A 27,659-nucleotide genomic window follows, 5' to 3' on the forward strand; every position below is an offset into this window, starting at 1 on the left:
TGATTGCAATTTAACATCGTGGTTATTACAGCATCCCTGGCTCTAGCAGGCAAATTAGGAACATTGTAGCTCAGCATTTTCTGGATTGTAGGGATCTATCTGTTGGCTTAGGCTTTGCAGAAATGTAAGTGGTATTTACAATTGCACTTGGCAATGAGCTGCTTCTTTCTCATACAAGTCCAAATGCTAGGGTTATAATTACTGTGAACTTTGCATCCTGCAATCTGGAAGCATAAGCAACACGTATTGGTCTGGTCTTCACAAAGAAATTGTTGAGGGCTGCAGTGGCCATTCCTGAGGAATCTTCTCATGGCCCTGAATTATGTAGTAAGCTCTCATCTGTGTCATCTCCTCTTGATACTGTTTTGTTTTGCCTGCAATAACACCATGACTGACTGACTCTGCAGACTTATGCTGGCCCAGACATAAGATGTGGGATTCATCATCTTCCAGGGACTAATTTGAAATACTTGAAACAAAATTGAAGATCCACAATAGGAAAGAGACACCCTTGAAAATGGGTGCTCTTTTATAGAAAAGTCTTGTAGGTCATCTTATAGTCCTCGTAGCGAGCAGGGGAGGGAACAAACCTTGATTCTCCCAAAAAGAGAAGTAGTAGCACAAGGATTACACAAATCCTTTTTTTGTAAGGCCTGATCTTGACAATGATCTCAGTGATCTGTGTAGATGCATACCAGATAAAGCCAGAGCAAAGTCAGATAGGCAGCCAACACCTAGAGACCTAAAAAATATTACATCAATGCTCACAGTGGCTGAGAGGGTTTGCCTAAATTTGGGACTGGCGTGCCTAAGATGACAGCTTAAGTTATGAATCACTTTGTAGCCTGTATGCTATTGGCACTGAAGGGTTCCTTGTTGCTATTATTGCCAAGCAATAATCTTTCCTAAGGGATGGACAACAGACACCTCACAGGCCAAAACAGCACTTGAAATCTACTGGACTTAGTGGATAAAAACTGAAGCTAAAACCACAGCTGAAACTTTGGGCCAGGCTATAAATAAAGTACCTGAGTAAACTGAGGAGAAATTGTTTCTAAAGGAATGGAGCAGAGCGAGAGACCTATTCACATGAAGTGTTCAGTGTTAGGATGCAGCTTGGTTGAGTTTTTTCCTGGTAGGTAGTAACAGTGTGTGCTTACAAAAAATACATTTGGACAAACATGGATGTGTTAATGTTAGTTAACGCAATGTTAATGGAGAGGGAGATTTCCCATAAGCAACTTGATAAGTTTTTCTGTAAAATTTGATTATCAACAGTGTGTGTAATTGGTGAATTTTCTATGCCAAACACCTTGCCCTGCAAACATATGGTCAAAGAAGGTTAAGAGAGTCTTACACAAGAGGTAGGTAAGCTCACAGTCTTAATTTTTTTTGTAAGGAAAAAAATCCCCTGAAAACTAAACAGGTCTCAAAATACTCTTCTCTAGATTTTGGTTTTGCCATGTATTCTGAATTTGACACAGCAGAAAAATTTTCAGCTAAAGATAGAGGGGATTTCATACAGACAGTCTTGCTCTTTCTGTTCTGTGTGTGTCTACATATATATTTATATTTATATATATATATATATATATATATATATATATATATATATATATATAGTTTAGAGAAGAAAAAGATGAACTATACCTTCTTCAACTTTGTAATAAACTCAAACTAAAGCTGAAGCCAGAGACAGACTTCTGCTGTGTGCTAAGCCTCTGCAGGTACAGTCTCATTTCCAGTTTGTTCTATAAACAGACTCTTTTCTTCCATTATTTAAAACTGCTCAGCTGCTTCTCTGCAAGAAAACAGCAAAGGCAGTTAATACAGTCTTGGTCACGTAAGTGGCTCTTGTCTCAAAAGCTAGTTCGTATTCAGTGCTGTCCTAGTTTTTCTTTTCTCAGTCCCATAAAGGTTCTTTTCAGAGTTGAAGAAATTCCAATTAATGAGCACTGGAATCAGTGTGTGAGCAAAAAAATCCAGTATATAGCATAGTGCTATAAAATTACAGATAAATATTTACAAACACTGTAATGTCACTTCAGATTCTGTTAAGCTGTTGGGGTTTTTTTTGCAGCTTTTCTCTAATCTTCATTTGACCATTTCAAGCATGACTAACATATTTCAAATTATTTTTACACTTCCAACATCTTCTCTGTAGAAACAGTGAACGTGAAGGTGCAGGTGGCTGAGCTGAGTTCAAAAGATTAGTTTGCCGAGGAGAACTAGGACTTTCCGACTGTCTTTCTGTGCTTGAGTTTCTTAATAAAGCCACTGTGTTATCCTGAACTTAGGCTAACTCCATGGTTACGGTGGTGTCGATTAAACATAGTGTCAAAGAATAATTCAACCTGAAGCAGCCAATACAGGGATTTTTATTTTCCTCTCCCCTTTATCCAAGCATGGAAAAAGGGGCAGGTTGCTACGTATTCTTGTTTCACCTTATCTAAATATATTGATCACTTCCTCCAGACTCTTATCTGTTTGCTCTGCAAGTGCTGTGTTTCATTCACACGAGGATTGCAGGGAAGCTGAATGGATACAGCCGTGTGAAAGGTAGCGGTGGGCTGGTTCAATCCGGGTCACACTGAGCCTGGCTTCTCTTTTGTTTCTTCTGGCTGGTTGTTTGACATCCGCCAGCCTCTCTGTTCATTAAGGCGGCGTGATGAATGGAAGGCAGTGAGTATAATTTGGGCAGTTAGGGCCACCTGGTCAATAAATATAACAAACATCCACTAGTGCATCTCTTTCAGTGCCGCATGAGTCAGTGAAGTGCAAACTGGATGATAGTGAATAGAAATCTTAAATTGATGTGAAGATTCCAGCAGTTTTCCAGAGTCGCTCTGTCTTCTCTTCCCCCGGCCTTTTTAAGCCCCATTAAAAAAAACATTTTCAAAGGTGGAGTTTCCCCAGTAACAGAGATCACATGTAGCATTATTTTTTGTGCATAAGACATATGGTTCTGCTAGTTTTTACACTGGGATAACTTTTATTAGAGTAGATCTTGCACTGTCCCAAGGGTAGGTGTACCCAGCCATATGGCATTGGGTTGGTGGTTGGCACACTGGTTTCTGTGCCATCCATGCTCCACCTGTGTTGCACAGGCAATCTGCTGGGGAAGGCAGGAGAAGGGGTCTTTTGTACCACTGGTAGTGTCCTTGTGCAGAGAGGGGAGCAAGTTCAGCCCACGGGAGCCCAGAAACCAGCTGCTTTAAACACCAACTTTACCCTTAACACTCCCAGCCTATGCCTTTTCCTGAGCTGAACTCTGCCAGACCTGACTTCAGCAGTGCTACAGCGGGCAGAGATGAGGAGCAGTCTCAAGCTGGAACCATGAACATTCCATTTGTGCACATGTTGGATACCATTGACTCGTAGATGTGACCTTAGGCTCAATACTGATCAGTGAAGGCAATGCTCACAGCATATAGAAACAGCCTCACACTGGCCAGTGGGTTTAATGTCTTTACCAGACTTTATGTCGTGAAGTGGTAATGAATTCTTTCGTACTGAAAGGCTGGATTCAATAAAAAGTTTCTGGGGCAAGTTACCATAGCCTGCCATACTACAGTGTGTCAGGCAGACCCTTTTTTTTTTTTCCTTTTCATTTATTTTTGATTGCCCTTTTAATTTTAAATTGAGTGCAGCTGACTGCCTCCAATGCCGTTAACAATGGCACTTCTTTCCCTGGGACAATGTAACATTTAAAACAGATAAAAGCCCATGTGGGGCTAATGAAAGTTTGCCCCCATCCTCATTCCTGTAGGGCAAGTTTCCTCATCGTTAACATTTTAAGTAGCAGGCGCTATGAATATGAATGTAATTGACTTTTACACACTATTACTCATCAGCGGGTAACTCCAAACAGGCGTCACTGGAGGGATGTGCTGAATCTGAGAGAAACTTTTCGTGGCCCAGCAGCAGGGGAGCAATGTGGAGCTGTGTGAGATGCATCCTCGGTGGGGACTGGGAAGTCAGCGGGGAAATAACGGTGGGACCCAGAGAGCTGGGCATGGCAACCCAGTCCGACAAGAGTAGGAAATGGGGAGATGCACAAATGAGACTCAGCGTTTTGCACCAGTAAGACTCCTGTACGCTCCTTCTGGTGGCTGATGGAGAGAGAGAACAAGTGGGTGGGTTCCGGATTTTCCCTCTAAATTGCTTTTACAGATTGTGTTAGGGGTCCAGATGAAACCCTCTGAGTGTCGGTCTTTTGCTCGTATCAGGGAGAAGGAGAGGCTGGCATACCTTCTTGGGTGGAAAGTATTCACTGAATCCTAGCAAAAATCCTTATAAACAACATTATGATTTTGAAGGCACTGTAAAAGTGTTAGGTTTCATAAATGCACTTTGAGGTGACTTCTCTCCTGAGCATTTCTGCACAGTAAATATGTGCTTTTACACAATCAGTCTAAAAACTCCTTCAGTCAGCAAACTGACTAGTTTTAAAGTAGTCTCTGTGTGGCAGAGGCATGTTTTTTGACACTTCTCCCTGCAGAGCTCTGTCCAGAACATCCATGATTGGAATCTGCCTTCGCCTTCAGTGATCTTTGGATTAGGCTCCATGTTCCTTTGCGTATCCATGCATCTCTGCAAGGGGGATTGAATTTATTTATTTGTTTGTTTGTTTATAAAAATTGTTTTAAAGCCTTATATAAGTGCTGTAATAGGAAGGTGCCTCTGTTCCTCTCCTCCACCTCCTCCTGGTCTCCTTGTTGCTGGAGAATTCTTGGTTCCCCAGCCAGTTTTAGCCAGCTTCCCCTGCCAGCTATAGCCAGGTGGCTGTAGCTGCCAAACCTGCCCCACTGTGGGGGCTGAGCCCCTGCCCTTCCCACAGAAAACTCGCATCAGCAACAGGACCAAAGAGTTGGTGGCGTATGGACTGTTTATGTTTACAAATTCAGAAATATTATTGCTCCGCACCACTGTTTACCAACTATATATTCCAACCAAAGCACAAGTGAGTCATTTTTACATTGCTCATAGAAAATTAAAAAAGGCTTAAACACCCACAAAATTTGCTTACTCTTCAGGTGTAGCCCCCGGAAGGGTGAGGACAGCTTCCGCCATATTCTGATTGGAAACATCACTGACATGACTATTGGGAAGTCGAACAGTCCTTACCAGTGATAGGTGATGTGCAAAAAAAACAAGGAAAAGGCCACAGGGTCATATCCTTAGAACAATTTTAAAAAGAGGCTGGGATGCCTTGTCATGGCATGCTGCCTGATGATGCTACATGGTCTTTGTAGAATTAAGCTGGATTTTATCCATACAGATATGAAGTTAGGTCTTTTGATGCACTAGTGACTGTCAACAAACTGATACAGATGGTCGTTTTGTTCAGAACAATATGCACAAAAGTATCCCAGAAGTGCAGCTCAAAATACCCACATTGCTCTCATGTGTCACTCCCTCTCTTCCCATTAATTCAAAATGACTCACAGTCTTGAAAAGGCAAACACTGATCAAAAGACCGAAGAGTGATTTACTGGTGCGGGATGGGACAAGATGTTGTTCTAGCCCAACAAACAGTAACTGCATTTAGAGGTATTGCCAAGGGAGTCCAAGGCGGTGCTTGCTTACTAAATTGGGTAAAATGCAGGGATTTCACCAAATGCAAATGACAATGAACAATATGTATGACTCAATATATCCGCTATGCTTTCAATGTGCAGTCAGAAGGTGGTATAGCTGACCTTTTAAAGTGATGCTTTTCAAACCACATTGTTATGATTATCAAAGTGTTCATTTTAGAATACAGTATTTGGACCCACTCCTGCTAATATTCTCATGTATCGTTTGAAGGCTGTTTACTCCACTTTTTATAAGAAAGCACTTCCAGGCAGCCCCTAGAGTGTCATACATTTATTTCTATGTCTAATCAGGGAGTGAAATTTGCCATCAGTTCTCCGAGCCTTGACACACATCTCTGGAGTACTTCAAGTCACGTATGGAATTAGCTAAAATAAGTTTGATGGTGATTTTGTGAGACCTTCCTGTGTTCCAGAAATAGTCCTCAAGAACAATGTAGGGCGAGAAATATTCTCTGATCTTTAGCCTCAGCTTCCTCCTATCTAAAACCTGTTGGTGTCATCTCTGGCAGCGCAGAGCAGATCCCAGCATGGCTGTGGGGTAATTCCAGCTTTGCAGTACTGTAAGAGAAAGAAAAAAAAAAATCTGTCATCAAATTTGTAAATTTAAGTGTGAAAAAGACTAAAAAAAATAAATTAAAACAATCACAGCACACAGTGAGCCCAAGGCCAGCAAGCAGACTGGAACAAGGCCCCTGCAAATCCAAGAGAGGCAGTTTTGCTGGGATGCATTTCCTCTCCGTCCTCCATCAGCCAAGCCAAAAAATTTAACAGGAAAAAAATAAAAAGGAAACCGTACAGAGCAATTTGACTGCGCAGTTGGCTGTACTCATTACAGATAAATAACCCGGCTTCTCCATGGTGTGGGGACTCAGCGCGGTGCTCGAGGGCCAGGCGAGACGCTGCCACTGTGACCAGCAATGGCCACTGCCCTGGTTCCCACAGCACTGCTCACCCCTGCCCAGTCACCCCTCTGGCCTGCCAGGCGTCTGGCACAGGCTGGGCTGACCACACTTAAAGCACAACTTCCCTGAAGCATGAGCTGCGACGGTCAGATACCCCATCGGGGAAGAGTGAAGTACTGAAAAATAGCAGAATCTTCTGTCGGGCTGAAGATGCCTTATTTTGATCATGGAGGTCAGACACAGACGTGGGAATTCCCCCAAGCTGGTTTATTTGCAGATTTGTTCAGACAGTTTCTTTTTCTTTTTTTTTTTTTTTTTTTTTTTTTGACAAATCAGCCTGTTTTTTATAATAATCTCATCTTGAAACTTGAGAGGAAGGGAATGTATGGGTGAGCAGCTAATATCAGTGAGTTCTGGAAACTCCCTTTTTATGGTCGCTCTTGTTTAGCAGCTGCACTGTTATGATACTTTCATTGCATTAAAAACTTATTTGACAAGACTGACAATAAAGTAAGTTCATCTGTTCCAGTAAAAATTAGCTTCAGATCACAGTAAGTTTGAGAAAAGCACTACTACATAATATTAATGTACCAACAACAGGGCTTTGATCTAAGATATCATAAAAAAGAAAAACACCAGAGGTGTTACGATCAGGGAAGGCAAAGCTACTTTCCCTCTTTACTGATTATTCTCTAATTCAAATATTATTTTAAGAGTCTGTATGTAGGATCTACTGGCTCATAGATGCAAACATTGGTTGAAAATTAATTTTAAAATATCTCTTTATACAAAGCAATATATTTACTGATTTAAATCATACCCATCTGGACATGTTTATCAAAATCAATCCTTGTCTACTATAAGCCATTTGCTGCCATTGCCACCCACTGGCCAGGGACAAATAACCATCCTGTCACTGACCCAGATCAACAAATATCCTGATTAAACGGACACATCTTGCTACACATCCAACTGCTTCCTATACAGCATCTTGCCTTTAATACCAAATCTGGCCAGCTTTGTACAAAATTTATTTACTGATTTTATCTTCAAAACATAAGTCATAGTCTGGGAAGGAGCAGGGGGGGAGCCTGTTCTGCAGACCGTGAACTCTGATCTGGTAGTTTCATCCTTCTGCCATCTCTTTAAATGTACTATCTAAAAACTGAAGGATCTTATCCTTTTATGTTTTTGTAGGACAAGACAGTTTTGGCACTATGTAGTAAAATAATGAAACTGAATTACAGACTGTAGGGAGCCATTTTTCTCACATGGGGTCAGCATACATAGTAATACTTTGGATTAAGGATGAAATTGCTACAGGACCGTAATAACTAACCTTGTTAATCTCTTCTCATTTTCTTAAGAGTATCTTAAAAAGAAATATTACAGCAATCACAGCTTAACATTGGAATCCTTCTCTCCTTTAATCACAGTCCTTTATGTACTGTGATTTTGTGTGTTATTTTGTCCTAATATTAGTAACAATTTTATTAATCACATCTATTGTTGGTTGGTTTGCTACTTTCCTTCACAAATGATTTTAGGGCCCAATATTTGTGCCTTTGAAAAGGTGGTATAAATATTATTCCTTTTAGAGGAGCTTCTCTTCGCTTAGGTACCCGTAAACAAAAGCTAAACCAGGGCCTTGGACTTCCCTTCTCTGCACCCTTCAGTACCATACCAGGTTCATACCACCAATGCTGAGATAGCCTTCTCTGCAAATGGTTTATCAGAGGCAAAGAAAGGCAATAATGTTTTGTTCTCTGCATCATTAGTGAGGGGGAACAAGAAGAACTTAGCAGAACAACTGCATCTTTTGTTTTTAAGTTCTTTGGAACAATTCTGCCAGGCAGCGCGTTTTCCCTCTGTTTTCATTTGTCTTTGTTATTTTCCTATCTAATTAAAATTCTGCAATGTCGTCATGAAATTGTTGTCCGTTTAAGGTCACAAACAGCTTCTGTCCTAATGAAATATGAATTGCATTAGTTAATTGAATTGTGCACTTATTGTGTGTTGTGAATGGACTGAGCACACTTATATTCTTAATATATACTGAGCGTTTTATCAGTTTAGGCAATGTGTGGACATAGAAAATGCTGCTATCATTCTTTGCATCACAATAGAGAGATTTAATTGGCAATAGGTGGGACTAAGAAGTATTTGTGAAGGAGAAGAACTCTAAGATCTCACACAGGCATCTGGTAGCTGGAGATCGGCTCTTCAGTGGTCTGGGGTCAGGTCACAGTCCCGAGCGGAAAGCTCGAATAAACCCTTATTATGCACGGTGTCTCTGTGATGTCTGTCAAGATAGGAAGAACCAAGGAAAAGTAACGAAACATATGTGGCCTTCTGCTGCAACAGGCTTTCTGGGTTAAATGAACCTTGTAATTGAAACCCTCAGTGCATGGTCCAGACCATTCTCTTCCAGAGTCTGCCTGATCTCTGAGCCGATACTACCCTCATGCCCCTGGTAAAACAACAAGCTGAGCTCTGGGGTCCTTTTTGCAGTTGGGATGTTCTTTCTTTGAACTGTGAGAAGGTTTAGTTTAGGATATCGAGGACCTGATTGAAGTCAAATGAAAACATGGGAACTCTTTCTGCTGACCTCAAGGCTGTGGATAAAACTGCTGTTTATGGGAAGTGCAGGCTCTAAACACTCAACCTTTCCAGTGTCTAAGATGGATGCATTGCATCTGTAACCACTCAGTGGTGGACTCTGCTAATGAACCAGGCTGTTTTAGGGAATGGTTATTAGCTGGAAAAACAGTAACAGAATACAAACAGAATTTTATTTCTTTACATGGATCTTGATTTTTGCTTAGTTGTTCAGACCATTCAGCATTGTAAGTACACATGTAGTGTTGTATACATACACATATATGTAATATACATATGCATATATGTCTTTCTCCAATATTTAGCCTTTAGATTAATTTACAGAGAGAAGTATCTTTGGATTCTGCATAATACTTCTGTAAGGTAATAGATCTGAATATAGTACCTTCCAGCTACTCTTTAACTTGACAGGCGTGGAGAGGTATCTATTGTTCTGTCAAATAGTGCCTCCCTTAGCTCAAAATTATACTTCATTCAATAGTAGGCTGAAAGAAAAGATAAGCAATGTTCAGGTTGAAGAGTTGTTGAGAAATTTCTTCTTCTTGTTATCATTTTCCTCTCAAAACCAGAGGAAATATGCAAAAGGCAATTTTTTTAATCACAGCAAACTAATGCAGGAATATAAAACCATTTAAGATAAACACAGCTAAAAATTGACTTGCCACGATACACAATTCCCAGAGGGAAATACCGTGACCCATTTTACAAGAGGAACAGAGAGAAGAGAATGTGTGTTTGATATCAGCAAGCATGGACAACCTCTTCGTGGGGACTTCCCAGCTCTGTGCACGTGCAGACCCACTTGTCATTTCCCACCGTGGGTGATCCTCCGCAGCTGCTGTAGCACTCACCTTCCAGGAACACTCCTCTGTGTGCCCCAGACACGTACTCGGTTACCACCATCCACACATGATGCACTCAGATACAGAGATTAAATGAGGGATTCTGGTTTAGGTAGGCAGGCAAGGACTTTCCCCCTATGCTCAACAGAGGGGGAGAGAGGGTATTTTCAGGGGGCAATGTGGGGATAGCCACATTAGGTGTCTGCTTTTCTGAGTCACCTGGAAGAGTTTCTTTCTCAATCATTGTATTTACTGAACTTAAGGGGACCTGCCTCTGGGTGTAGTTGTTGCATTGCAGAAGTGCTTCAAGCGGATGAGTTTCCTGCACTCCCCAACTCCTCTGAGACACTCATACCTGCTAAAACTTCTGATTGAGGAATAACTCCTCTGAGACACTCATACCCGCTAAAACTTCTGACTGAGGAATTCCCCACCTGTATTACCAAGTAATACCGCCCGTATTACTTGGTTGTCTCCTCTCTCTCTCTCTCTCTGAATTTTCTGTATTTACCACAATTCCGAGAGCTCTATCTGAGCTACTGTTGAGTGTCCCTGCCCGCATGAAAGGCTTCAGGAGGTGAGTAAGAAGGGGTGGGTGTCTGTAATGGTTTGGTGAGGTGCGCCCTGACAGAGTCACAGGGCGGTGGGCAAATGACTGAGAGCGAAAGTGGTGGGATGGGGCGTGAAGGGTGATTGACAGTGGTTGCTTAGTGGTCTGAAAAGAGGTGAGTGAAAGTACTTTGGTGGGGGGGAGGGGAATTTGGAAAACACAGCTTACTGTGAGAAAGACAGAACTACATTGCCCCATGGCACACTACAGGTGTATAAGCTGTATTCTCTTCTGTGAATCAGTTTTAAAAGACTTGATGCAATTAAAAATGATCACGTAGTTCTATCTAAAATTATACGATGTAGTGCTGCATAATTAAGGAGGGGAGGAAATGAAAGATATTCAAGGAAGGCTGAAAAACAAAAATAAACCAAGGAGTCCTCTAGGGAGAGTAGAGAAGAAGCAAAGACCGACAGAGTCTTGCAGACTGATGTGGCTTTGCTGTCTTCTGTAGCGCAACCATGTGCAGGGAGACAGTCTCGCCCCAGCTCCTACGAGTGGCCTTTCATGAGAACACCTGTACTCAGACTGCCCCTCTGCCTCTGGCTGCAGCCATAGGATACAGTTCCCTGTCTGAGCCGTGGTGAAGCCTCATCTGCCCCAGCACCATCAGCCATATCTCTGTGGCCTCAATCACTCCAGCCTCAAACAGGGCAGGAGTGCAGGGATGGTCCTCAGAGCAGCCTGGGAGAACCTGCTTCCCCTCTGTGATTAATTCAGTCAAAAAACCTTGACTTAACTGTCACCTCTAGATGGACAAAGGAGTGAAGGCAGCCCTGTGTAAACAGTAACATTTATACCCTGGCACATAGTTAAATTAGATATTGTTAGCAGGTTGTTTAGCTTTACTTTCAGTTAAGTAAGGAACACAGCTATCTTTTTTTTTTTTTTTTTAATACAGCCTCTCCTCTTTATGCTGCTGTCATTATATGTTTAATTACTATTCATTCCATTTGGATAAAGCACATACACTAAACCTAATTTTTGTTCTCTTTTTAGTTTTCATTAAATATTTTATGAAAATGTGCCTTTAAAGAACTTGCCCATTTTAAAAATCTGTCTTGAACTTCTTTCCTTAACCTTTTATTAGGACTACCATTTAACTTACAGCTTTTTTTTAAAACTAAATAGTCCCATCAGTATTACAGATAAAAAGGCATACTGTATTTTTTTTCTTAAGTTGAAGGTACTGTGTTATTCTTTTTTTTTTTTTTTAATTTTCTACACAAATCTTATTTTAAGAATCCATGGTTTTGTCTCAAAATCTTTTTGTTAGATGAACACGAAAAAATGTAGAAGGAAATCTTTATAGACACTGAAGGACAGAAAACTGCCCTGCTCAGCTAAACACAATTACTAAAAATTGCCCTTCTTTATCAAAATCATGATGCATCCAGCACAGACCGTGTCTGTGTCTGTGTCTGTGCTGAGCACCACCTGCTTTTGATGAAGACAAAGAAATGCCACAAGAGGTGGATTTAGGATAATCTCGTCTCCCATCCTTCCCCCTGTCCTGCATAGTCCCTTTGAAGACCTCACACTAATCCCAAAAATCAGATTGATTTAATTCTTCAAACAAAAGCCTTCCATTATTGTTATTATCATTGTTATTACTGTTATTATTGTTATTACTATTATTATTGCCACCATTATTATTACTACTACTATTACTATTATTTTGGACTAATTGTTAATGGCTTTTGTTTACTGTAGAGATATTTAATTATTCTTTGAAGCTCACCAAACCCACTTCTCAGCGTTCTGTAGCAATTATCCAATTTAAATACTTTATATAATAAAATGGTCTAATTGAGGATGGCATGCAAAAGTGTGTCATCTTACCAGCTTTCAATTTCCTGTCTTTCCTTATGTAATTGAAAGCCCTCTATTTCTTGCATTATGAGGACCAGGAGCGCTGAATCTCCACCCATACATCCTCTCGCCCTGTCACTTACTCACTCCTTGTTCACTTAATTGGTTACACCCTCACATGGCTTGTTCCAGCGCCCTCTCTACTGAAAGTTTTCTCTGTTCTTATAGTCTCATTCTCTAATCTGATCCCTGTATAATAAATAGTGCAGAAAATTCGAACACAATTTTCAAAAAAGATTTCTTAAATCCAAAAAACTTTAATTATTTTTTATCAGTGCAGTGATTGATTATTAATGCATAATACTGAAATTTTAGAGATGGGATCAGAAATTTAACTGCTTTCTTCTGTCCCTATTCAAATTGTAGCTTTGTAATGTATTTCTTCACCCAAGACTTTCAATACTTGGCAGCTGCCTAACTTCAGACAACCAAGACAGGAGGTCCCCACTGTGAAGCTCAGTCTCCTCACTGAGGTGTCTACTCATGTGTTTAGGAATCTAACCTGAAAGTATATTTTTTGAAGACTTAGAGAAATGGGGTACATTACAGTGACAAGGAGAAAAAACTCTCTCTTGGGCAATACAGTACTGACACTTATTTGCCCAGCTGAAAGTCCAACATCTTAATAACATTTAAGCAAGTAGATAAAAACACAGTAACTCCTGTTTTGACTATGGAACTGGTTAAAATATCTTACCTTTTGTTAAGGACCCTTGATCTGACACAGCTTCTGCTTCCTTACTTTCAAATGTTCTAAGCCCCACAAATGGCTGTGACAAATTGAGGAAGCTGAGAAGCTGAAAGGTCGTCTGGGAGGGGAAGGGTGACTCCCAGGCACGAGCTGGCCAGTGCTTTATTTTAAGAAGCCATCCTTCTGGTGGAAGAGAAGCTTGGCTACAGAGTGGAGGGTAAGATCACCCTTCTCTGGCAGACAGTGTGATTCTTTGCAACCAAAGATACCTTTTGCTACCAGTCAGAATGAGACTGGCAAGACAAACTCCCCCCATTGTCCCCAGGAATGCAATCGGAGGAACATGAGCTCAGCAACCTTCTTAATTTCAGCCGAAAGAGTGGATATCATGAAACACTGGATGAGCTTTTCTTACCAGTAAGTAAGAGAGACTGGGAAGGAACATTGTTTGGCTAGATAATAAACTCTGGGTCTGAGACAGGGCAAATGGCGTTGATTCAGCTCTTCCCAGTTTCATATGCAAGTCTGATGAGGCAGCGAGATTCATGCCAGTTTTCAGTGTGGCCAGAACAGACTGTGCGAGAAAGCTTTTTAGTTTGTTAGTCAGAGAGTACAGTAACCTTCCGAGGAAAGGAGAGCCTAGAAAATGGAGAGCACCAGAACAGAAGTAGATCCTGCAAATAAGGCAGAAGTTACGAGGATCTGGGGAACATATTAGTCAGATACGTCTATTAAAGACATCTGTATATATGGCAGAATCTTGTGAATTCAGAGAACACGATGCCAATTATGACCATCGGAGAGTCGTAATTTTGGTAAATGCACAAACGGGGAATTCAGTAAAACTGGGAAGGTATCAGAAAAAGGAGTTGAATAAGCGTAACTATTTAGACAAAAGTAAGAACCTTAAAAGCAACAGAACAATCAGAGTATTTTGCCGTGGAGGATGATTTCAATAGCAGTGGGTGGCAGGGAAATACAGTGGAACAACATAATTATCTACCTACAAACTGCTCAGGAAAGAAGGACTGGGCCACAGTGGCAGAGGAAATACTGCTGTAGAGAGGGATAACAGGAACATTATTTAGCTGAACTTTAAGTGGGAAAGACTATGCAACTGAATCTCTGAAGAGAAATAAATAAATGCTAAACTAGGAATTCCAAAGCATTTCAACAACTTTTGGAAAGTAAAGACATTAGCAGGTCTTTGTTGCTAATATCCAGCTTAAGAAAGGGATACAGAGTGAGCGTTGTTGAACTCAAAGGAATTGTTAACAAAATTGTGGTAATAGGGACTTGGGCTACTCCCCTAAGCTTGGCCAAGTAGATCAGGAGGCACACAAGTTAGAAGAGCAATTTTCTTAACACTTGACGCAACAGTATCTTGGAAAAGTGACAGGCAGAAGGAAGAAACTAGTCTTAACTAGGGTATTAGTCATATACTGATTGTAAGTGAACTCATTAAGTACTAAGGTTTAGGTGGACCAGAAGGCTAATTCAATATAGCAGCTCCTATGTTCAGGGATCAGACTTTCATCTCTTCGATGTGATGCTCTTTTGTCCACTTTAAAAACTGTGACATAAGTATGTATTTTAGAATCTAGAAAGTTCAACAAAGAGCAACTTCATTTTCCCCCTCCTAAATCTGCTCTTAAAATTTAGCCAGAGGTGAAGTAATAAACACAGCTTTATGAGCTGCCCCTCCTCCCAGGAGTTTGAAAGCCTTCAGAGAGCTTCTCATATGGCTCAGGGGCTACCAGTTTCTTGATAGAACATACAAGGTGTGTGTTTCACCTTCCACACGTTAGGTGTCCCTGAGCAGGGCTCAGCGTATGGGTCTGCAGCTGTACAGTGCACAGGAATCCCCGCTCCCTGAGCATGGTTTTGCGTATCACAGCAAACCAGACATGGCTGGTGTTTGTTCTAAGCCTTACTTCAAACGTTCCTACCTAACCCTGCTTGCTTCTGGAGGAACACCACCTCAGCTTAGGTATATCTGAGACACAAACTGGGTGCTGGACTATCACCGAGTACTAGGCAGGGCTAGTTTTCTCTGCGAGCTACCGCTGTGTCACAACACAACCTTGAAGAGTCTCTTTGGCACAATGCCTGCAGTGACTTGGCAGTTACATCTACCTAGGCTCCACTCAGCGTTGTGGCAGCCAGCTGCAGTTAAAACCTGCTGGGACCACAGCTCAAGCATGATTAGCTGGCACGATGACAATCCTGTATTTGTCTCCACTAACTTCAGCTCCATAGACAGGAGTAAGCAATATACCATCAAGGAAAGGCATAACTTGTGTACGGACAAATGCTTTGCAGAAACTGTGCAAGGCAGTTCTGAATGCCTGAAAATGAATAGTGAAAACAGAAGTGATGAAGAAAGGAAAGCTACACAGCCATAGGAAGAAGGAATCACTTAAGAAATAGCTGAAGAAACATGCACCAGAAGGAAAGTGAGTACAGGAACAAAGCATGAAAAAGAAAACCCAATGAAGGAAGGAAGTGCAAGTTAGGAGGTACGATTTGGGAGTGAATACAGATGACAAAGTTAGGTTGAAACCAATATACAGGGTCAGGTAAGCATGAAAAGGGACTCACTGATCCTCACATAGTTATTACGTACATAGAAAAACCATTTAGATGGGACAGAAAAAGGTTAGGAAAAAGGGGTGCAAAGCAGCAGTATTTTTTTCCAGTCAAAAACCATCTGTAACTTGTACTGAAAATTTTTCTTTACCTCAAGCATATTAACAGTTTAATATATGATAGTATTGCTGGTGACACTGAGAACACTGGCCTTTAATGAATCAGTAGATTTCTTTCTTCTTTAACTAATTTGAACCTTTAATCCTTTTGCTTGTACAAATTCTTCTTCCTTCAGGTCAAAGTATTAAATAGGCTCAAGAAGTAAATAAGGAAATAAATACCAGAAACTTCATGGGGAACATTGAAATTAAAGTTTTCTAATAGCCAAATCAACTTAATGCCGTGATTACCAGCTCAGTTAGCTTCTTTCCCTTCCCCCCAACTCTATAGCTAAAGCTGTGGGGATGAAAGGAAGGTGCTTTGGTTTTCTTTTAGTTTCTTGATGCTTGTGTTGCTCTAGATTGTTGAGGATCTTTGTATTTTAACTGCTCTCATTATAGACACACAGGAACCTTTGCAACACAGATTGGTAAGGTAGCCCAAAAAATTGTTCTGCAAATTTCACCCCATGCTTCATGCCTTGTTTGCACTCTATTGTAGGCCAATGTTGGTTACGCATCTGACTTTCTTTATGGATAATAAATTATACCGGTGCAAACCCTTCTGTAGACAAAATCTTGCTGATATAACCGTCATCCACCAGCACAACGTATTTCAGTTAATGAGTCAGAATACACTTTGATATCACTATAAATGGTTCCTCCTGGTGGGGGAGGATTGCTTCTTTACTGTTAAAAGGGTAGATAAGCTCTTAACTTTTTTCTTCCCTTACTTGTTCTTAAATCAATCAAACCCATAAAAGTATTTCTCATCCAGAAATAATACAGCTTCTTTTCATCTCGTTTTTGACTGCTGGTCCCTGTCTGTGTTCTTGCTTCAATTGTACGGTCATCAGAAAAGGTTATATCTAAAATCTTCTTGAAAGTAGAAGTTCTGTTTCAAGTGACAGTAACCGCAGGATCAAACACCTCCAATCTTAAAAAGAAACAAAACCTACTCAAAAGTTTGAAGCTAACAAATGGTTTGTAGCTGGCTGATAATACTGAGGATGCAATGACTTTCTGGTCTCTAGTGGAGCATCTCTGAAACAAGACAGACAGGCACACAACAAAATGAAGTCTTAATGCCGAGAACGCCTTGAGAATGCTACAATAACATTCTGGCAGGCTGGGCTCCCTTGGCTCATGTACTCACTGTAATTTGAATGTCTAGTGTGATGCTTGGCAAATTTCCCAACCTTACATTATCTGGAAAAGGAAGACAGGAGAAGCTGGTACATTCAGGGAATCTATGAAGAGGCTGCTTTGCAGTTTGCTTATAGCAGAAGAGTTGGCTGCATATAGAAGTGTCAGGACTGAAGCTTAGGCTGCTAACTTGAAAAGGGTTTAACTGAATTGCATCCAGGCACCAAGATGCTCAGATACCACAGCAATGTGTGTGGTATATGAACCTAGATAGAAGAAGATTAGATAGCAAATCAGACAGAATTTTGCATGTGATTTCCTGGGTTTGTCTAAACTTATAGCAGCAACAGTTAATTATAGGAGGTTCTGAAGGCAGCTCCTGGGTGGCTTTTGTCACTTATACATTAGATTCCAGCCATAAATTGCCAGCTGAGAGTTACAACTGTGGCAGGAAGCCCTTATTGTTGCAAAGCTGATGGAAACCATCCTTGTGCCTTCCCACTTAGGGGTAGAAGCAATAAAGTATCAGTGATGGAAGATCTAGGGGGAGAAGAAGCCCTTTGGCAGCAATGGCAGAACTCCAAGGAGAGGAGCATCAAGATGTGCACAGGTCATCACCCAAAAAGGCACGGATGTGAGAGGTGTTTGCACCCAGGAGTTTTGTGTGATCACCCTGATCATACAAACTGTGATTGCTGTACCTACTTCCAGATCTAGTGCCTCTCCTTCTACCACACGTGAATTCCTCAGCTCATGTAATCACTTCCTCTGGCTCTTAAGCAAGGGCAGCTCTTTAATTGCAGATTAATGTGCTAATGAAATATTTGAGGGTACTTTGAAGTGACTGGGCAAAAAAGACTAGCCTTTCAGCAGCAGCTGCTGGCACAGGAGTCACAGCTCACATTGCCATACAGGGAAGGCAGTGCCGTAGAGCTCTCTGTGCGCAGCAGGAGCAGGATCCATCTTTTTTTTTTCTCCGGTAATGCCTCAGGGCACATCTACACGGCAGAGCGCAGCTCTGCACAGGGATTCTGGAGCTGCCTCTAAACAGTGATTATACTAGCTTCACAGCAGGAGTAGTAAGCCTTCCTGGAGCATAATTCTAATATATCTATAGTGGTTGCACACCTATACTGCCCTCGAGGTGGCTTGATCGGTGCAAGGTCAGCTCTCTCTTCCTCTCTGTAGAACTGTGCTCTGCTGTGTGCACCCACCTGCACTTAAAAGTATTTAAAAAAAAAGATATTATTTCTATGAAGAGTCTTATATAAATTTTGATCTGCAGTTTCTGATCTGTGGGGTCTTATTTATTTTAGAAAGTGGGGAAGCTTTCAAGAATAATTTCATAGGTAATGCTTTTTTTTTTTTTGGTCCTTGGCTGACAGGCTTGATTTTGGTTTTTATTCTTTCCTTTGAAATTTTGTGTGAAATTTCTACTCACTTGGAAACAGCAACACATGAAGTAATTAGCAATCTTTCCTGCCTAAGTTAACAGCCTTCTCCTTCCTTATGCTCTTAGTTCAAGGTCACAGTGATAGATCTAAATCCTTCATGAATTTTCATCTGACTTGCTGTCCGCAGAAATTGTTGATTAAAAGATCCAATTTCCATTGCCATTCTCCCTTTTGAAGGATGTCAACAGGAAGTGTAAATGTGCAGCCCTTTGTGAATGATCTGCAAGGACATGCAGGCTTATGAAAAAAAAAAAAAAAAAAAAAGGTAGCAGTTAGCCAAATCCTTTAGTTTCTGTTTTGAATGACTGGCCATAGGAATGCAGGCTAAGCTGTATTTCAGCTGTTCCCAAGGATGTGTACATGTAACTTGTTGATAGCGGTAGGTACATCAGGCTCCAGTGACAGCTATGTGACCACTCTGATGATCACTGTCCTGTAGCAGAACCAGCCCCTGCCTCCTCTCAAGAACACCAAGCATGAAAGAAAACAAAGAAGGTTCTGTTTATTCTGAGGACTGGCACTTGTACCTCCTGCTTTCTACTGAGAAAAGAGAGATGCTAGGTCATTTCAGCTCTCACCCTGTGCTCCCAGCAGCCTTTAGGTTGTAAGGAACTGCATGACTTGCTCTAGCAATTGATGTGAATTTCTGATTCCGGGGAGAGCTGAGACTTTTGCCTTACAGGACCTGGAGGAGATCTGATTAATAGGAACAAAACTCAATACCCAGAACACCAGCTTACTTCATGGGAACTACCCATTACCACCAAAAGGAAAGACAAGCCCACCCCAGCCCTAAAGTTTCAGCATTATGTTTTTAAAATCTTACCAATGTCCAAGGTATATGTCTTTCACAGTAAAAACTACTTGGAGTGTGCTGTGAATGCACAGACACAGATCAGTGCTGAACATCTGGTTAAAATAAATTACAGTCTTATTTTGCAAATAAAAGTTCCTAGGGTCTACATGACAAAGTCTGGCCAGCATAACTATCTCATGGGGAAAAAATCACATCCCTAGCCTACAAAGATAACTATTTTGGCCTCATTCCCTTCACCATTATGTAGACTTATACTAAAGAGGAGTCCTTTTGCCAGTATAACTCACATTGTTTAGGAGGTACTTCAACCATGCTGGCAGACTCCTACAGCTGGTATAAGCGATGTTTCCATTGAGGAATATGGCCAGAACAGTGACACCAACAAAGCCCCTGAAGTACAGAATAACCCTTTTTCTCCTGTTTCTGGTGCCTAACATTTTTCAGTTTTAAAGCTTGCTGCTAAAAGGAAACACAGAGAATTTGTGCCCTTCCTTGTATCATCAAGACATTTTTTCTTGTTACAGAAGAATTAAAATATATATATAGGTAGGAGGTGTATTGCTTTCCCACATCCCAGTGGTACTTGCTGTTGGATGGGAGAAAATCCCAGTTCTCCTGTAGGATTGTTTTGGTGTTGGCCTGTTGTTTGTTTTGGTGTTGGTTTTGGAGGTGGATGGTCAGACGTAGTTTGCCTTTTATTGGGTCTTCATATTTTGGTTTTGTGGGGTGGCATTTGAATAAATCTAATGGTCATAGCTAATGAATTACAACTGTGTATGCAAATGAATTTGAGCTGTTTTGAATAACAAAACAAAGTCCTTTATTTTAGTCTGTTTGTGAATTGTATTCTTACTCTCTTACTGTTCCTTGTTTTTTCATATGGTCCCTGTTAGGTCTTGCCTGATAACATTTGCCAAGGCACTTTCTGGATGAATCCAAAAATTGAAGATTTACCAGCCAACCTTAAGCGTGCCCTCTACAAGGCAAGGCAATGAGTAAAGCTATCTTGGCTTAAAAGGAAGGTTCAGCTCTTTTGACAACAGACAGTTTTCACCTACCCTATTTAGACAGTTAATTTTGTTTAAATTTCTACTTGCCTCAGTCTACACAGACCCAACCAAAACTAGTCTCTTCTGAGCAGATGCAGACCTAGAACTTCCCCTTGTTTTAATTTCCCATGATCACTTAGATGTGAAATGATGAGAACATGGAGCAAGCCACCAAGGGTCCTCCATTCTCGCGTGCACCATGTTGGAACGGGAGCACTTGCAACTCGTTCCATCAGATTGCATGACTGCCAAGTCCTGTGTGCCTCCTCCACAGTTCCTGGTGGGAGAGCTAGTTTAGGAAAGGGCAAGGGACAGCAATGACCAAAAAATGCTGCCTCTTCTCTGTCTCAAATAAGGCTTTTACTGGTGAGCAGAAATGGTCTGAGCCACTAATGAGCAGTTGGCTGCCAAAGAAAACACATGGACAAATTCATATTTTCCAGGTGGCTGGTGGTAGAAATGTAACTGCCCATTGGAATCTACAGCTTAGGCTTTTTTTGCACTTATTAATTAAAGTGTAGATTTATTGTGAGGTTACTTTATCGTAGTGTTAGCTGTGTTGTCTCACTGGCCCTGTAAATCACTTGCTTGTCACAAGATTTAGAAAAGAAAAACAAGTGCCTGCTTGAAGTCACATGAGGAACAGGTGGCACTTCTGCAGAAGGTGCTGGTGGTTTCACATGGCCTGGAGCACCATGAAGCACCAAGGAACGCCCAGGCCACCACTCCAGCCCCGTGCTACTCTTGCTTAATGCTGAGTGTGAGCTAGTCAAGCCAAAGGGGTTTGGATCAGAACTGAGTGTTGAGACAACAAACATGGGATGGAGCGTGTCCCTGAGGGATGTTAAAACAAGCAGCAGAGAAATGCGTGACTGGTCCCTCGTGGTGCAGTCGATGGGACAACCTGCTCAGACCAGTTCGATGTCACCCATCTGGTTCACACGTGCACTTGGCCTTTTCTGGCCAAGGCCCCCTTGAGCCGGGTCCCTCACCAGGCTGACAGCCTCGCTGCCCTGCCCTCCCCTCTCTGCCTCTGCTCATACCTGTGCCTTGAGCCCGGCACTGCTGGATGCGCTTGTTAAAATGAAACCCTCCGCGGCCTTGATGACAAGCGCTGTGCCACAGCCCTTCGAGCACTTCTACAAGCAGCCACTTTCGTTTCCCATTTCCCAGGCGGTTACATGATTTAACTCTTCTGCGGCAGCCCAGGAGCGGCACAGGCAGCTGGAGCAGGCAGGGAAAATAGCGGGGGATGTGTTCATGTTTCCCTCTACTGTCAATGCAGCAGCTGCTGCAGACAAATCTTCAGAGTTGGCCTTTTAAATTAGGTAGGCTATTTGCAGAGTAAGAGCACTCATATTGAGAACTAGTTACACGCAAGACAGAGAATTTAAGCTAGATTTAGAGAAAAATAGGCCTGAGTTGTCATTCAAGCCCATTTTGTCATTTTTATTTTAAAGTCATTCTGAAGATTTGTCAGGGGTCCTGATATACATCTGGCCTTCTTTCCAGAGGAAGCAAGGCGTAAGAGTGATGCTGTGGGATGAGGTGAGTCTCCCCAGCAGCTCTGTGACATTTACTCTCTCTTTCAAAGTGATTCACAAATCCACAAATGGGTGTTGCTAAATTTACTGTTGTATGTGAATGTAAACTCTCTAGAACAGGTTTGATAAATTGGAGAAAATGTGGCCTAAAACTGAATGGGTCTCAGTGCAACTGAAATTCATATATAGGGACACATATTTTTTCTGGGTACGAGTTGCACACAGTTCCTAGCACTCTACCTAATCAGAAAATTAAACTAAATAAAACAGCAGATTATTTGAATAGGATTATCAACCCACAAAAGATCTGAAAAGAAAATTGTGAAGGATCAAGTAGAGCAGCTTTGACCATGTCATTGAACATAGAGTATTTTGTCCAGGAGGCCTTCTCACCTTCTTTTTCTCATAATTGCTAATAGTGCTCCCTCAGAAGTGGCACCCATTAAATACCACCAGCTAGCTGCTGTAGTGACATTACAGCTGTTATGCTGATGCCAGAAATACCTCATTTTATAGTGTGGGCCTTTCCAGGAATAAGAGAATGATGCAGCCTCCACTAGGTCTGGGCTTTTGCATATTGCAGAGCCACGTCTAACTGAATTAAGTAGAGATGCCAAGACTAAATTACTGATTTCTCATGCTGACTTGGTTTAACAAGAATGTGGCCTAGTCTGAATATGGGATGGGTTTCCATCCAAGCTGAATGATCAACACCTTACAAATCCTGCGTTTAAAGAGGTGACTTGACCATTCCTAAAAGCCTGGATTTATTCTTCATCTCTCAAGGGTCTGGAGGAAATCTGCCTTCCAGCAGGGTCTCTCTCTACGAGCATGGACAGGAGGACTAATTATCTCCTTTACCATAACTGCTCACATTTATATATTTCTAAGCATATGCATCACTTTTCATAAGAAAACCTAACCACAATTGGTCCTTGCTACTTGGATGTTTCCATCTGAGTGCCACGTTCAGCCAGTCTTATGCAAATAATATTTCCACTGATTTCAATTTACACAACTTTACAGCCTGGCAAGACTAGGACCTGGAAGACACATCCCCAAGATCACAGGCTCACCGATGCAAGAATTTATACAAATAGATAGCAAGGACAAGGAACAAAGATGTTAGGCAAGGCTACGGTGATGAAAACCAGTTTTGTCCAAAGTCAGAAACCTCAGGGACCACTGGAGAAACAAAAGGGTATGCAGCCAGCAATTAACACATCAGTTGCAGACCTAAGACTATGTCAGCCATTGTGGAAACAGAGGATTCAAAATAGAATCATGAAATCATAGAAGATTGGAAAAGACCTCTAACATCATCGAGTCCAAACACTAACTTAGCACCGCCATGTTTATCACTAAACCATGTCCCCAAAATAGACCCATTTCTACCACAGGCAAAGGTGAAGGGGGAAAAGAAAAAAACCCAGATAGGAATTTGTTCGGGGGTTTAAGTGCCAAAGCCACTCCCCTGTCAGGTTCTTTTTCCGTGATCAGCAGGGCTTGTGTGGTGACACCTTCTTTTCCTTCCCATTATAATTTGATAATGTGCACCTGGCAGGACTACCAGCATGTCGGCACTCCCAGGTGTAAAAAGATATCAGCATCTCTAAAGATACTGACCTTGTGAAACGCCACACCTTGGCACAATACAGCCTAAGTCTGAGCTGTCCTTATTTGCATGTACTCACCACACAGGCTTGCGTAAAAGACCCATAAACTCTTCAGGAAAAGAACAGCTACACATTTGTCTATTATTTGTGTTCCAAGAACTTTTCTCGTTAGCTTCAAGATGACATTTTAATGAGGTTTCACTGCATAGAAAACATGGGACGATTTAACCAGCTCTGTCCACCCCCTCCCTCCCCAAACTCTTTCTGAAATGAGTTACCATGCGGGAATGAAAGCTTTTATGAGAATTTATGTCATTCGTTTGGAGGCAGGGGTGAGGGAAAAGTCATCTAGCTGCTAAACCTTGGCATCGAAGCATATGCCATTCCCTCTCCTGCTCCGTAGTGTGTGGCAAAGCTGCCTTGTTCAGACCTGTGCAAGTTTCTTCAAAAGCCAGAGCTAATGTGTTTTTGTTTGTTTGTTTTGGAGTCACAGAAAGGGCAGCGTAAAATAGCCACAAGGCAATTCCCGTTCAGTAAAATGGAAGTCTCACAGGCTCTTCATTCAATACACTGTGGCTCAAGAGGATATCCTGCCAGCCCAATGATAACGAGGGAAATAAAGTCACTTCCTCACCAGCTGTTTGATTCAGGTAGAAAAAGGAAGCCTTTACTTCCTCATGTTTGCTCTCCTCACCGCCCCCTCGGTCAGAAATGCCAGGCAGAAACTGCCTTCTCCCTCTGCATTTGCAGTTGGGAGCCGTCGGATCCGTAATGCTTCTCTGGGCTCAGCCTATGGGCAGTATGTCCTCCTCTGCGACCAAGAAGCTGTGCTTTGCCTCTCAGGCCAGAGTGAAGCTGTAAAAGGACCAAGGCTGAACAAACTCGACTCATTCCGCAAGCAAAGAATGCCCATGTAATTAAAGATGACATTTGTTTCTTGGATCAGAACTACCAAATTTGGGCCAGCGGAAGAATGGGATAGTGTGATCTCTTTGTTTTGAGACTGCCCTGACTCAGTGCACTATTACGCCTCCTAATCCTCCCGGGGTGACAAACTCCACTTCTGTCCTGGGCTCCCTGCGAGTGCCAGGAACTTCAGCCAGGGATATGCTCTGTCCTCCCTGTGTATAGTCCAGCAGGCAAGAGGGCAGCAAGGGGTGCTCTCGGGGCAATCTTCCTGGCCTACCAATCAAGCTCTGGTAGGTTGTAACAGGCATCTCAGGTGCTTTCATGCCTAAGAGGAGCTTAGGCAGAGCATCTTTCCCTTCCCCACCACCACCTTTCTCGTTTCACAGAAACAGTCGACATGAAGTTGCATAGTAAACCAGCAACAGACTGATTTGACTTAATAGAAGCTTCTTAAGAAATGACTTTGTAAAAACTTACAGAGCTGAATGAAGAGTTCTTTTCCATATAATCTTTAACTGCCCTGATATAATTTTACATCCAGGATCTAATTTCCTATTAAATTCTGAAGGTCTTAAAAGCAAGGCCTGCAATGATTTTCTTTCCAATCGTGTAAGACTTCCAGAAAGGCTGACCAAGCCAGAACTTTCCTCAGTCTATTTGCCAAGGGGACCCTTGCTTTCATTAAAAAGAGTGCTTTTCAAAGGACATCAAGTGTTTCAAACAATTTTCCTAATCTTATTTATTTTAACTGAGATTCTCTTATTTTAAACAGAGCAGTTTAGGTGACAGAAATCCAGTGACAGATACGTGGATTTACAGGAGACAAACCTTATGAGAAAGTTAAGATTCTGTTTAGGGTTCTCTTTGTGCTAAAATAGTTTTCAGCAACAGTTCATATGTCCCTCCCCCCACCTCCCTTGTTTTAGTACATAAAATGGACATGTGTTTATTTAAAACAGGTTTGAAACTTAAACAAATAGTGACAGGCTGTTCAAACAAGCTTCGGAAATAGGCCTAATCAGGATGTTTGAGAAGGGGAGGGGGAACGATCATAAAGAGCTACTTGTAATATATAGTGCAGACACCATTAGGTTGGGTTTGTGCTATTGTTATAATAATCTCGGACAAAAAGTACTGCATGCTGCACATTTTTGAGCCATAGGTTAGGCCATACTTTTGCCTTGCATCCAAGTTTTACTGTTACCATCTATTTTCATACCAATACCAGGAGCTCTGCTGAAACATTGGAAATGGTCGCACATTAAAACTGGGAGGAACGTTCCCAAACAGGGATTGAAGGGAGGCACAAATTATACTCATTTCAGTACTGATACTGTGTATGCATCGACTGTCACAAATATACAGAAGTGAGACCTTCCCCACAGGCAGAGAGCATGAAAACCTTCATGTTAAAATCTTTTCACAGGACTTGCATTTCCATGTGGGGTTTTTTTTGGTTTGGGTTTGTTTTGTTTTGTTTTGTTTTTTTCATTTCCTCCCTGTTTCACCCATAATAATATCACCAAGTGTTGAACTTTGCCGTTGTATTTTTATAAGGCCCAATCTTGAACTCCCTATACAGACAAGGCTCCCATGGAAGTCAGTGAGTCTGTACTGGCGACAACAGGATTTAGCCCTGTCTGTAACATTTTAGGATATTGTGTTACTTCATAGCCTTAAGGAGAAATAAAAGCAGCTTTCCAAAGAGCTGCACAGCAAACTGAGTGTGCTTTTTCAGCTCTGCAACAGCACAGCAGAATATTAAGGCCAGAGTTTGCGAATGTCAATGTCAAAAAACAGGCAGCTAAGCAAAACTTGCCAATTTCTCTCTGGAATGAAGAGCTTGCATTAAAACATTCCATCCTCCCTGCAAAAGGTTAAGCTGCTTTCACTTAAGAATATACCTTTGAAAACCCAAATTGGAAAATCATTGCCTAGAGGAACAAGCATTGAGAAATAGCAAGAGGCAGACGTGCTTTCATGTCACTCCTTTGGCCAAAGCCTATGGCTGTTCTGTTACCACATCTTACCTATTTACATCCACTCTGACCTACAACATACACCAATATTACTTAATGTAATAACATATTTTGGAAGTAAATATCTACTGTTTATTTGAATCTCGCTCAGTGGCTAGTGAATAGAAGTCAAAATAATAAAAAGCCTTACACGCCCTCTTGTGGTGAAACCACAAACACTGACAATAACTAGAAGAGAGCTAATTAGGGAAGCTAATTTAACTACATAATTTGCAGAAAATTAACTTGGATGGAAGGTTTAGATTAATAATGGAGACCTTTCTCTCCTCAATTTCTGCTGTAAACCATAACATATATGCATTTTTAGAAGGCAGGTTATGTCCTAGCCTAGTAACACTGCAAAACAGTTAAACGCACTGTAACATGTTAACTTCCACCAAAATTGGGAATGTCTAGAGTAATAAAAGTAGAGACAGAAACGCCCATGTTAGATAGCCCATGTTTCACAGGTTTATCTCAGTAGTTTGGGAGTGGACCTTAGCTGGCTGCACAGTAAAAGAATTGCCATAAATGATGCTATCAGGTTTGCCACATTTTTAAAGTCATTCAGCTCAGCTATTTACTGCTTTCATGCCATACAGTGTGATTTGTCTGTCTCTCAGGAATGCTCTGAAGCTTCATGCTTGTTAGGAATTGCAACCTGAAAGAAAGGCAGTACGTGCAGAACATCACCAGTCCAATCACTACCCCAGTCAAATCCCATTGTATTTATGAGTCACAAAAACTTTATTTTTGCTGCTTAAACAGCCTTTCTATTTGGTGCCTACATGCACCACCAGATTTTCCTGGAGCGCAGGACCATGGCATCACCCTTGGTGACAGTTATGAAAGGCCATCATAGGTGTAACACAACTTTAACTGCTTCAGTTCATGTGGAAGAAACATCTGTGGCTGCTACACAAAGTCTTCTGAACCATCCCAAGGGAACCAAACAAGTACTGCCTTATTTTCAGTGAAGCCGACCAGCAGTATAGGTGCCCCAAGTCCAGTGGAAATGAAAGATTTGGAGAATGAAGGTTTAGTTACCTCCTTTGTGTATGTTTGTATAGACAACATTCAGGACCCAAAATAGTGGTAACTTGTATTTTAAACTGCTGCTCCTGTATTTTTTATTAGACTGGGCATGCCTAAAGCAGAAGTCACGGCTGTAAGTAATTACAGCAATATTTGTAAAGAAATAGGCAGGAGAACTTTTTGTTAAG

The 27,659-nt window shown here is 41.5% G+C and overlaps 1 protein-coding gene across 1 annotated transcript in view; it reads left to right on the forward strand.

Annotated features, from left to right (window-relative positions):
• BCL2 (BCL2, apoptosis regulator) overlaps window positions 1-27,659 on the forward strand; it is a 98,438-nt gene that overhangs the window by 65,808 nt on the left and 4,971 nt on the right. The gene's annotated exons all lie outside the window — the stretch shown is intronic.

The sequence above is a fragment of the Empidonax traillii genome, unplaced genomic scaffold (genome assembly GCF_003031625.1).
Source record: "Empidonax traillii isolate 1590-97213 ecotype Southwest subspecies unplaced genomic scaffold, ASM303162v1 scaffold644:size547830, whole genome shotgun sequence".
Lineage (NCBI taxonomy): Eukaryota > Metazoa > Chordata > Aves > Passeriformes > Tyrannidae > Empidonax > Empidonax traillii.